A 13,422-nucleotide genomic window follows, 5' to 3' on the forward strand; every position below is an offset into this window, starting at 1 on the left:
ATATGAGCATATGCACTCTTACTTATAGTACTTTTCCCCTATCTTTATAAAAACCAATATAAGAGTGATTAGCCCACAAAGGGGGTCAAACTTGAAGAAGGTGCTAGAATGGTCAGGCTTTTTAAATATGATATTCTACATCTTAATGTATGCACAATTGACTGAAAACTTTAAAGATTATACAATCCCGCTGTGTTTATTGTTTTGTAACCACAAAAGAACATTTAATTTGGTGGAACTAAGGTTATGATTCATGGAATTAAGGTTATGTTTCAGGGAACTGAGGTTGTGATTCATGGAATTAAGGTTACGATTCATCAACATATCTCAGCTCTTAATAGCTTAAAAATCCCTTGAAAGATAAAACAGAATTCACTTTGCTTGATCACTTTATAATTATTGATTTAATATAAGGCATAAAATTGGGATATGTGTGCCAAAAGTCTTTGCCACCATCATGGCGGTAATCCAAAGAAAATTGCAAATGTTATAAGGATTTTGTAAAGATAGTGAAAATTTTCAGATGCTTTTGCTTGTAAATAATATTATGCTGATTATATTTAGTGTTAGAATGTTTCCCAAATTAGTTTTGGCATCACTAAAATGATTACATTATAAATATTCAAAAGAGTAAAAACTAAACGATGCAGATGTCTGTTTGTTCCAATTATGGTGCTATATTTTGATTGTTAGCCCATAAAGTTGGGCAATAAACTATGAACATCTTGGATAGGTGCTGGAGGTGAACAATGAATAGGGGAAAGAACAAGAAAAGGGGATAATATTTCATTTGGCAAAATATTATGTTAACTTTTACGGAGACTAAAAAATTGGAAAAGTCCCACATGTTCCAAAATATTCATAGTAGTCCTTTTTTTTTAGTCGGAAAGCATTGGAAATTGAGGGAATACCCATCAATTGGGGAATGGCTAAAAAAGGTTATGGTACAATAATGCTATGGAATATTATTGTTCTATAAGAAACCATAAATATTAGAACTCTAAAGAAGCATGAATTGATTTATAGGATCTGATGCTGAGTGAAGGGAGAAGAACCAAGAGAATAATTAATAACATTGTGAGATGATCAACCTTGATGGATGCAGTTCCTCTCAGCAATCCAGAGAGCTGGGACAATTGCATTAGACTATCTATGGATAATTTTTATACTAATCCAGAGGAAGGAAAACAAAACAAAACAAAACAACCCTTCAGAATTTGATGAAATCTTTATAAAAATTATCTCTTATGTATCTCTTTCCTTTAATACTAATACCTCATACCGAAAATCAAGATAATGACTTGTCCCTGGGTCATAAAGCTAGCAAGGGTCTAAGATCAGATTTTAAATCACAAAAGACAAAGAAATGATGAATGTTTATCAAAAATATATATATGTTTGGGAGGCTAGGTGGCACAGTGGATAGAGTACCATCCCTAGAAGCAGGAGGACCTGAGTTCAAATGTGACCTCAGACACTTAATAATTATCTAGCTGTGTGATCTTGGGCAAGTCATTTAACACCATTGCCTTAAACTTAAAAATAATGTATGTCTGTATGTCTGTATGTATGTATGTTCAATGCTAACCTGACTGTAAGCCATGGGGGTGGGAAGGGAGGTAGAAGGAAATCTTGTTGCTTAAAAATATACATTAGATATGGATGAAAAAAAATAATTAAAAAACTTTTACTGAGAATAAGATAGAAAATGACTTGAAGCAATAATACTGTTGTGATAAAGCTATATATTTGTGAATTATGAAATTTTAGATTTTATAGCATCCAGTTTTTTAGTTGTACCCAACACAATTGAAAGCAGTTTTGTGCCACATTAAATGGAGTACTGGTCTTGGAATCTTAAGACCTGGTTTTAAATTTAGCCTCAGATACTCAATAACTCTGTGACCCTGAACAAGTCACTTAATCTCTGTCTGCTTAAATTTGTCAGCTATAAAATGAGGATAAGATTAGTACATGCCTCCCAAGAATTTTGTGAGAATAAAATGAAAAATTATTTGTGAAGGGATTTACAAACCTTAAAATTCTCTAAAAGGCTAGCTATTATTTTTATCTGGAACAAGAGGAGGCAGTATATAATTAAATGAATTATACAGAGAAAGTTGTTTTAAAGCTATGACCAAAAAATGTCTGATCAGAGGAGAAGTTCTGGTCATATGATGAAAATAAAAGATGGATATCCTGTATACTACATTTTAACCTCAGGATATCAAGTGATATATAAGAAAGTCACACTATTTTGGATAAAAATCTTTTTTTTGCCAGAAACCTATGAATAATAGTGATAGAAGTTGAGAATATTTGGATGAGTTATGAGCCATTACGTGGAGGGGGTATACACAATGATAAAACCACAACCCTGGGAAGAACTCTTAAGGTATCAAGCTTCCCAAAAATGTACATTTCATATCATTATGACTTCAAACATTAACTGCACAGATGCCAGCTGCAATATTGGTAAAGCCCCTTCTGCTAATTTGTAGATTCTAATCCCCATTTGAAAGTCAGGCAAGATGCTTTCAGACAAAATTTTACATCTATTGAAAAAAATCAAGAATTTTATTTCAGAATTCTGTAACCAGGTTCTTACAGTTGGCATACATTTTGAATACATCATTAGTCCACTGGGAACTAAAATGATGTGGGGCTTCTATTTTCTCAAATATAGGATGAAAATCATAATGCCATTCACAAGTTTAAAGTTCCCACAAATGAGAGACATACCTCTCTTAATCTTGAGAAATATTAAAATGACATCCTGACATTAAACAATAAATTAATCTGGAAAGTAAATAAGATTACACTTCATAAATTTCTGAAAGATTTCCAGGGCATGGGTCAGCTGAAAAGTCTTAACTTGGTATTTATAATAGTGAAATGGACTATGAAATATTATTTTCTCTTTATTCTTTCATAAATTGTATCAAGAATACCAGTACCCTCTAAATAGTTTAGTACAAATGTTGACAATGTTTCTTTTCATGCAAATGTTAGAAATGAAGGGGAATAGGAAGCAGTTTATGATCATTCATTGTTAAAATTGATCAACTATATGCAAATGTATGCAATATATAAGTTGGATACATGCAAATTGTGATAAATTTTTCTCAACTTTTAAAATAAAAACTACATAAGAATAAAATTTATTGAGTTCATTATAATTTTATCTTTTTGCCATAATTAATGGCATATTAAGCATTAATAGGTGATTGATATTTTATTGATGAAATTTTTTTTCTTTTAATCTCAAAACTCTTTGACATAATCTTTCATTCTTTCCTTCTTTTCACAGGTCTCTTATGAAGAAGATAATCCTCTCCTTCAAAAGGTAGGGAGGGAATAGAGTACCAGGTCTAGAGTCAGGAACACTTGTCTTTTGTGATTTCAAATCTGGTCTTAGACCCTTGCTAGCTTTATGACCCATGGACAAGTCATTTAACTCTGTTTCCTTCTGGTTCCTCATCTGTTAAATGAGTTAGAGAATGAAATGAATGGTAAACCATTCAAGTATCTTTGTCAAGAAAACCCCACATCACATAGAATCAAACACTACTGAAAAACTAAACAAAAATTGTATGAATTACTTTGACTGTTAGATGGTATAGCAGATAGAGTTCTGGGCCTGGATTCAGGTACACTCAATCTTGACTTCAAATCCAGCCTCAGACACTACTAGCTGTGTGACTCCAAGTAAATTACTCAAAACTGCTTACCTCCTGTTCCTTAAATGTAAAATGAACTGGAGAAGAAAATGGAAAATTATCCTGCTGTCTTTGCCAATAAAACCTCAAATGGGTCACATAACTGAAAAAACAAGTGGAATTTATAAACCATTTTATGATTTGCCAGAATCTTGCATATATTTTCTAGTTTGATCTAGGTGCTATTATTTTTCCCACTTTAAAAATAAGGAACAAAAAGTGAACAGTTAAATTACTCAGGGTAAAACAAGTAAGTGTCTGAAGTGGAATTTGTTTTCAAAAAGAGTCAATAAAAGAACAAAAGAAGAATATGATGTGACCTCTATTTTTCTCAGGGATTTTAGCTCAGAAAATACAGAGAAAGACTGTGATGTATTAGCCTTAAAGAGAGAAGAGATGATTGAAACATTCAATAAACAAACAAACAAATGAATAAAAATATATGGACATCTATATGAAAAAAATAAATGTGTGTACATGCATAAGTATCTCTTTATATATAGATAGATAATAGATATTTATCTATGTCTAAATATGCCAGCCCTAAAAATAAATACGGCCATTGTTCTATTCAGTTCATGTATAGGTTAGTTGGATGATCATGGTGGGGAGACACCTTTTGTTGTTCAGTCATTTTCAGTACTGTCTGACCTTTATGAACAAATCAGTTACTGTTTTCTTGAAAAAGCTACTAGAGGGGCAGTTAGGTGGCATAGTGGATAAGGCAGTGGCCTTGGAGTCAGGAGTACCTGGGTTCAAATCCGGTCTCAGACACTTAATAATTACCTAGCTGTATGGCCTTGGGCAAGCCACTTAACCCCATTTGCCTTGCAAAAAAACATAAAAAAACAGCTACTAGAGTAGGGCATTTCCTTCTCCAATTGCTTAAGTCAAATAGTAGATAATTGACTTGTCCACTTCACATAACTAGAAAGTATCTGAGACCTTCAGGTCTTTCTTATTCTAGATCCAGGTCCTCGACAACCTAGTTGATTATTTTCTAGCAAAATCAACCATGAATTATATGTCCATTAAAATAATTATCATTTTACAGAAATAGAGCAAAAAGTATAATTTTATCAGGTATACTTATAAATAGGTTTGTCAATAAAAGAAATTGAATACAACTGAATTTGTATCAATTACAGTTTAAGTTCTAAAGTCACTGAGTTTACATCAGCTAAATTCTTATCAGCTAAATACTTATAATTAATAAAAAGTCTCACTATATACAAAAAAATGTTTCCAAAGAAATTTGATAAATTCTCATTTTTTTGAAGAAAGATTTAATTTATTTTGAGTTTTACAATTTTCCCCCAATTCTTATTTCCCTCCCCCCACACCCACAGAAGGCATTCTGTCAATGTTTACATTGGTTCCATGTTATACATTGATCTCAGCTGAATGTGATGACAGAGAAATCATATCTTTAAGGAAGAAAAATAAAGTATGAGATAGTAAAATTACATAATAATATAATGCTTTTTTTTTTTTTTTACTAATTTGAATGTAATAGTCTTTGGTCTTTGTTCAAAGTCCATAATTCTTTCTCTGGATATGGATGATATTCTCCATTGCAGATAGCTCAAAATTGTTCCTGCTTGTTGCACTGAAATGATGAACAAGTCCATCAAGGTTGTTCATCACCCCCATGTTGCTGTTAGAGTGTACAACGTTTTTCTGGTTCTGCTCATCTCACTCAGCATCAGTTCAGGCAAATCTTGCCAGGCTTCCCTAAATTCCTACCTCCTGGTTTCTCAATAGTGTTCCCATGACATACATATACCACAGTTTGCTAAGCTATTCCCAAATTGACAGACATTCACTTAATTTTCAATTTTTTGCCATGACAAACAGGGCTGCTATAAATATATTTATACAAGTGATGTTTTTACCCTTTTATTTATCATCTCTTCAGGGTATAGACCCTGTAGTGGAATTGCTGGGTCAAAGGGTATGCACATTTTTGCTGCCCTTTGGGCATAATCCCAAAATGATCTCCAGAAAGGTTGGATGAGTTCACAACTCCACCAAAAATGTATTAGTGTCCCAGAGTACCCACATCCCTTCCAACATTGAATATTGTCCTTTTTGTTCATATTGGCCAGTCTGAGAGGTGTGATATGCATTTCTCTAATAAGTAATGATTTGGAGCAATTTTTCATATGACTATGGATTGCTTTGATTTTCTCAGCTGTAAATTGCCTTTATATATCCTTTGATCATTTGTTAATTGGGGAATGGCTTGTTTTTTTTTTTAAATCTGACTCAGTTCTCAGTATATTTTACAAATGAGTCCTTTGTCAGAAATACTAGTTGCAAAAATTGTTTCCAAATTTGCTACATTTCCTTTGATCTTGGTTACTGTGGTTTTGTCTATGCAAAAGCTTTTTAATTTAATGTACTCAAAATTATATAGTTTGCTTTGAATAATGTTCTCCATCTCATCCACAGTCATAAACTATTTCCTTTTCCATAGATCTGACAGGTAAACTACTCCTTGATGTTCTAGTTTGCGTATAATATTATTTTTTTTTTGTCTAAATCCTGTATCCATTTGGATCTTATCTTGATATAGGGACTGAGGTGTTAGTCTAATCTGAGTTTCTTCCATACTAACTTCCAATTTTCCCAAAAGTTTTTATCATAGCAAGAGTTTTTATTCCAATAGCTGAATGAACTCTTGGGGTTTATCAAACAGCAGATTACTGTAATCATTTCCTGCTATTGCACCTAGTCTATTCCACTGATCTGCCACTCTGTTTCTTAGTCAATACAAGACAGTTTTAATGCCTGATGCTTTATAATATAACTTTAGATCTGGTAAGGCTAAGCCACCTTCTTTTGCACTTTTTTTCACTGAATCCTTAGAAATTCTTGACTTTTTATTTCTCCATATAAATTTATTGACAACTTTTTTTCTAATTAATTAATTTTTTGGAATTTTGATTAGTAATGCACTAAATGATAATTCTTCATTTTAATATCACCTTAATTTTTAAGCTATATCCCTCTGCTCACTCAGAAGAAAAATTAATTTAACAAAATTTAATTTACAAAAATATTGAGAGAAAAAATTAGCAATCTAACCAAATAATCAGTTGAATCAAGCAATATGACTTCCAAAGCTACAGTAGCTGAACTGTGTAAAGAAAGGAGAGGTAAATTTCTTGTTAAGGAAAATAAAGTTCATTAAAATTAGACCTCATTCAGTTTCATCTTTGGTGAGTTCTTCCTTCCATTCACATAGCTTTGGCAACTATGTATGTTGTTTTCGTGTACTGCTTTCCTCAGTATGTCAGTGCATAACTGCTGCCAGAAACTATTTTCTACAACTGACACTATAAAGAAACAAATTTCCGTTTATACAGAACAACATTAAGTCAGTTTGGATCTTCCGGGACAAGATGGCGGAGAGAAGACAGGCACAGTTCTAAAATCTCCTGATCTTTCCTCATATATGATATGGAAACAAACCTGTTAATAGAAATCTGTTCAACAAAACCCAGAAAGAAAAGCCAGCAGACAGAATATCTACCTCAGGATTTGTCTTCCACAGTCATGTGTGAGTCTGAGCAGGGAGGGAAGATTTGCTGCAGATCAGCCTGACTAGTGGCAGGATTGGACCCCCTGGAAGGGTTGGAGCCCCAGGAGCCTAAAGACCTGAGAACTGGACCTACTTATTCAGCAGCAGGACTAGAGCCTGATTGACCACAGGGGCTTGGGTCAACTAGGGGGCAGAGATATTAGTGTTGGCGCTGACCTTCTGGAGGTTGCCTACAGGGCTGGGGAAGTAGATCCTGTTCAGGAGAGCTGGGGACATAATTCCTGGGCTCCTCTGGTTGGTTGGAACTCCAAGCACATGCCTCCATTTTGGCTGAAGCCTCTTCCCAGAACAAACAAAATTACAGACCTTCTGCCCCAGGCACAGGTGTGTGAACAGGAGACTACCACTCCAGCTGACAATAGGGAGAGTGATGACCTCGCCTTAGGTTATAGCCCACCATTGATTGAAGACAAAAGTATTTAACAACTTCAATTATGCCCTCCAGACCAAGGGAGAAGGCATCACTCAAGGTCACAGACACTCCAGAGAAAGCAATCAGCACCCACTACTAGCCAGCTGGAGAAATTACACTCAGTGAGCAAATCCTCTAGCACCCCATAATGACCAGCTGGAGATATTGTACTCAGTGACTAAAGCCTCTAGGAACCCAACACCACACCACTGCGAACCAGTTCCTCCTCAACTCAAGATCTTAGCAAAATGAAGTAAAGTTAGTAGAAAGGTGGATCCATAGAAAAATTTTTAGAAGGAAAAAATCCTAACTCAGATATGATCTGGTCTCCAGAACAGAAGGACATTCCAGAAGAAATGAGGATGGAGTTTAAAAATGAATTGAAAATTTTGGGAAAAGAAACCTAAGAGAATATTAACACCTTGCAAGAAGAAAACAAATAATTGGAAGATACAATTAGACAAATGCAAAATGAGAATAATTCTCTCAGATCCTCAACTGGGCAAATGCAAAAAGAATGTAATTCTCTCAAAACCTCATTTTTTCAAATGGAAAGCTCTTTCAAAAATAGAATTGATTAATTGGAAAAGGAGTTGCAAAAGGTAAATGAAGAAAACTCCTCTCCAAAAACAATAATGGTGTCTACAGATTTCATGAGATAGCAAAAGTCTATTAGACAAAAATCAACAAAATAGAAAAAATAGAAGAAAATGTAAAATACCTCATCAGCAAAACAACTGACCTTGAGACTAGGTTGAGGAGGGACAACCTGAGAATTATAGACCTTCCTGAAATCATTGAAGAGAGGAAAAGCCTGGACTTAATATTACAGGATCAAGTGATGGAAAATTGCCCTGATATCCTGGAACCAGAGGGAAAAAATAGTTATTGAAAGAATACATCAATTCCCACTGGAAAGAGAATATAAAATAAAATCACCAAGACATGTTGTGGCCAAATTCCAGAACTATCAGATAAGAAAGAGAAAATCCTACAAGCAGCCAGAAAGAAACACTTTTAATACCAAGGAGCCACAGTAAGGATTATGCACGACCTGGATGCATCAACATTAAGGGATCAAAGGACCTGGAACAAGATATTCCAAAGAGCAAGGGAGCTTGGAATTCAACCAAGAATCCACTATTCTGCAAAGTTTGCCCTTCTTTTGCAGGGGAAAAGATGGACATTTAAGAAAATGGAAGAATTCCAAAAATTCCTGATGAAAAGACAAGAGCTAAATAGAAAATTTGGACATAAAACAAGAGGCTCAAGATACACATGAAAGGGTACAAAAACTGGAAATTAAAGAAAAAAAATCAGCTATTCAATAAGATGAAACTGGCTATATCCCAGCATGCAAAAAAGATTCTCATAATTCTTGAAAATCGTAACTCTAACAGAAAGAATGTACCTAGCCAGAAGTGATGGACACTCATGACTTAATCATGAGACTGCTATCCAATGGGATGAAACTGGCTATATCTTTACTTGGGAGAAAGATTCTAAAAACTCACAGGAATTGTAACTCTATTAGATAGAATGTACTGAGCTAGAAGTGATGGATACTCAGAATTTTCTGTGACTTGGGGATTTAAAAACACCTCCTCCTTAAAAAGGGGTACTGGAAGGAGATTGGAGGGAGGAAGGCATTGATTGGGGGAAATCACATTACATTAAGAGGTACAAAAGACCTACAGTAATAGAAAGGAAGAAGGGAGGAAATGAGAAACACCTGAAGCTTCCTCTCAATAGACTTGGCTAAAAGTTAACTTACACACATACTCAGTTAACTTAAAACAATCTTATTTTCAAGTATTAAAAGGGGAAAAGGGGAGGGGGAACAGAGATAGGGAGGGGAGAAAAAGGGGAATGAACAGGAGGATAGGAAGGGGGAAAAGGGAAAAAAGGGAAAGCAGAAAGAAAGGGGAGGAGTGGATATAGGAGGACAAACACTGAAGAGGGTAGCATTCAGAAACAAAATATGGGAGATTACAGATAAAGGGGAAAATACAAAAAGAAGGAAGATAGCATGGAGGGCAATGAAGAGTTAGTAATTATAACTTTGAATGTCATTGAGATGAACTCTCTCTTAAAAAAGTAAGCACCCTCCACCAAGATAGTGTCCTGTAAAGAAGGTACCGTCCCTGACTCCACCACTTCTACTTCTACCCCCGGCATGGCCTCTTTGCAAAGGCAAAGGCAGCTCAGGAGATTTGGTCATAAAGTAGGTGCAGACCAACGGACTGGTTGTTTTGAAAATAATTAAACATTACCAAGAAGAAGGACAGGGGAATGAAGTTGTCCAGGGAGTACTCTTGGGACAGATGGTGGAAGACAGACTTGAAATCACCAATTGTTTTCCCTTTCTCCAACACACAGAGGATGATGCTGATTTTGATGAAGTCCAATATCAGATGGAAATGATGCGCAGTCTTTATCATGTCAATATTGATCATCTTCATGTTGGCTGGTACCAATCTACATACTATGGCTCTTTTCTCAACCGTGCTCTCCTGGATTCCCAATTCAGTTACCGACATGCAATTGACGAATCTGTAGTTCTCATTTACGATCCCATAAAAAACTGCTGAAGGGTCTCTGTCATTGAAGGCATATAGACTGACTCCTAAGCTAATGGAAGATTGTAAAGAGAAAGAATTTTCTCCTGAAGCATTGAAAAAGGCAAACATCACCTTTGAGCACATGCTTGAAGAAGTGCTGATTATAATTAAAATTTCACATCTGATCAACATACTAATGTGGGAACTAGAAAAGAAATCAGCTGTGGCAGAAAACATGAATTGCTCAGTCTAGCCAGCAGTAATCATCTGCGAAAGAGCCTGCAATTGTTGATGGACAGAGTGGATGAAATGAGCCAAGATATTGTTAAATATAATACCTATATGAGAAATACCAGTAAGCAGCAGCAACAGAAACATCAGTGCCAAAATCAGGAGAATCTGCAGCGTCAGAGCCATGGAGAACCTCCTCTCCCTGAAGAGGACATTTCCAAACTCTTCAAACCTCCTCTGCCACCTGCCAGCATGGATTCACTCCTTATTGCAGGCCAAATTAACACTTACTGCCAGAACATCAAAGAATTCACTGCACAGAACTTGGGCAAACTCTTCATGGCTCAGACACTCCAAGAATGCAATAACTAGAAAGAGGAGACCCATGACTTCTGGTTTGATAAGTTGTTTCCAGATAAGGGGCTGATACATACTCTGAGATCGATTGCAGACAGCTCTTTCAAGAAACAGAATTTTCTTAATGAAAAGACTAACTCATTTGATATCATTGACTCACTTAGGCAGTAAAATTATTAGGAAAAAATAAAATTTGTTTTAAATATTAAAAAAAAGTAAGCAGATAGAGTGGATTAAAAACCAGAATCCTAGAATACACTGCTTACAAGAAGGTAATTTGAAGCAGAGAGATACACATAGAGTAAAGGTAAAAGGTTGGAGCAAAATATATTTTGCTTCAACTGAACTGAAAAAAGCAGGGGTAGCAATCCTTATCTCAGACAAAGCAGCTGCAAAAGTAGATAGCATTAAAAGAGATAAGGAATGTAACTATATCCTCCTAAAAGGTACCATAGATAATAAAGTGATTTCAGTACTGAATATATATGCACCCAATGGGATAGCATCCAAATTCTTAGATGAGAAGCTGAAAGAACTACAGGAATTCATAGACAAAAGAACTCTACCAGTCAGAGACCTCAACCTCCCACTCCAAGATTTAGATAAATCAAATCATAAAATAAACAAGAAAGAAGTTAAGGAGGTAAATAGATTGTTATAAAAACTAGATATGATAGACTTATGGAGGAAATTGAATGGGGATAGAAAGGAATATACCTTTTTCTCTGTAGTACATGGGACTTAAAGAAAAATTCACCATGCCCTAGGGCATAAAAACCCAATGATCAACTAAAGAAAGGTAGAAATAGTGAATTCAGTTTTTTCAGATCACAATGCAATAAAAATCATGTGCAATATTGGTACAGGTAGATATATGAGATATAGACCCAGAACTAATTGAAAACACTATAACCTCATTTTAAAGAATGAGTGGATCAAACAACAAATTATAGAAAGAATTAATTATTTTTTCATAGATAATGACAATAAGGAACAACATACCAAAACCTATTGGATTCACCCAAAGCAGTTGTCAGGGGATATATTATATCTTTAAATGCTTACATGAATAAATTAGAGACTGAGGAAATCAATGAACTAAATATGCAACTAAAAAAATTAGAAAAACAACAAATTAAAAATCCTCAACTAAATACCAAATTAGAAATTCTAAAAATTAAAGGAAAAATTAATAAAATCAAAACCAAAAACTATTGAATTAATAAATAAAAACAATATTTGGTTTTATAAAAAAACAATAAAATTGCTAAACCTCTGGTCATTTTCACTAAAAAATGAAAGAAGAAAACCAAATTGCTAGTATCATGAATGAAAGAGGTGAATTCATGCCCAATGAGGATCAAATTAAAGTAATAATTCAAAATTATTTTGCCCACCTCTATTCCAATAAATATGACCATCTAAGTGAAATGGATGAATATTTACAAAAATATAAGTTGCCCAGGTTATCTGTCTCAGAAAAAGAAATTCAACAAGCCATCATTGAACTCCCTAATAAAAAATTTCCAGGGTCTAATGCATTCACAAGTGAATTCTACCAAACATGTAAGGAACAACTGATTCTAATTCTATATAAACTCTTTAGAAAAATAGAGGAAAATGGAACTCTGCCCAACTCTTTCTATGAAATAAATATGGTGGTCATACCTAAACCAGAAAGAGTTAAACAGAGAAAGAAAATTATAGACCTATCTACTGAAGAATAAAGTTGCAAAAATCTTAAATAATATCTTAGCAAAACGATTACAACAAGGTATCACTAGGCTAATACATTTTGACCAAGTAGGATTCATCCCAGGATTGCAGAGTTAGTTCAATATTAGAAAAGCTGTTATTATAATTAATTATAACGACAACAAACCTATAAGGAATTATATGATTATATCAATAGATGCTTAAAAAGCTTTTGATAAAATACAGCTACCATTCCTACTAAAAACTCTAGAGAGTGTAGGAATAAATGGACTGTTTCTTAGAATAATAAGCAGTATCTTTCTGAAACCATTAACAAGCATTATATTCAAAGGGGAGAGGCTAGAGGCACTCTACACTCTAAATAAGATCAGGGATGAAACAAGGATGCCCATTATCACCACTACTATTCACTATCATATTAGAAATGTTAACTTCAGCAATTAGAGAGAAGAATAAAAAAAATGAAGGAATTAGAATTGGGAAGGAAAAGACAAAACTCTCACTCTTTGCAAATGACATGATGGTATACCTAGAGAAACCCAAGAAATTATTCAAAAAACTACTGGAAACAATTAGTAATTTTAGCAGAGTTGCAGAATATAAAATAAATGCTCATAAATCCTCATCTTTTCTCTATATGACTAGCAAGATGCAGCAGGAAGAGCTAGAAAGAGAAATCCCATTCAAAGTAACCTGAGACAATATAAAATACCTGGGAGTCTATTTGCCCAGTCAGTCACAGAAACTTTTTGAAAACAATTATAAGACACTTCTCACACAAATTAAATCAGATTTAAATAACTGGGCAAACATCAACTG

General features: G+C 34.4%; 1 pseudogene; it reads left to right on the top strand.

Annotated features, from left to right (window-relative positions):
- The first annotated feature begins 457 nt into the window (after positions 1 to 457).
- LOC141492167 (eukaryotic translation initiation factor 3 subunit H pseudogene) lies at positions 458 to 10,902 on the top strand (annotated as a pseudogene).
- Positions 10,903 to 13,422: the final 2,520 nt, after the last annotated feature.

The sequence above is a fragment of the Macrotis lagotis genome, chromosome 6 (genome assembly GCF_037893015.1).
Source record: "Macrotis lagotis isolate mMagLag1 chromosome 6, bilby.v1.9.chrom.fasta, whole genome shotgun sequence".
Taxonomy (NCBI): Eukaryota; Metazoa; Chordata; class Mammalia; order Peramelemorphia; family Peramelidae; genus Macrotis; species Macrotis lagotis.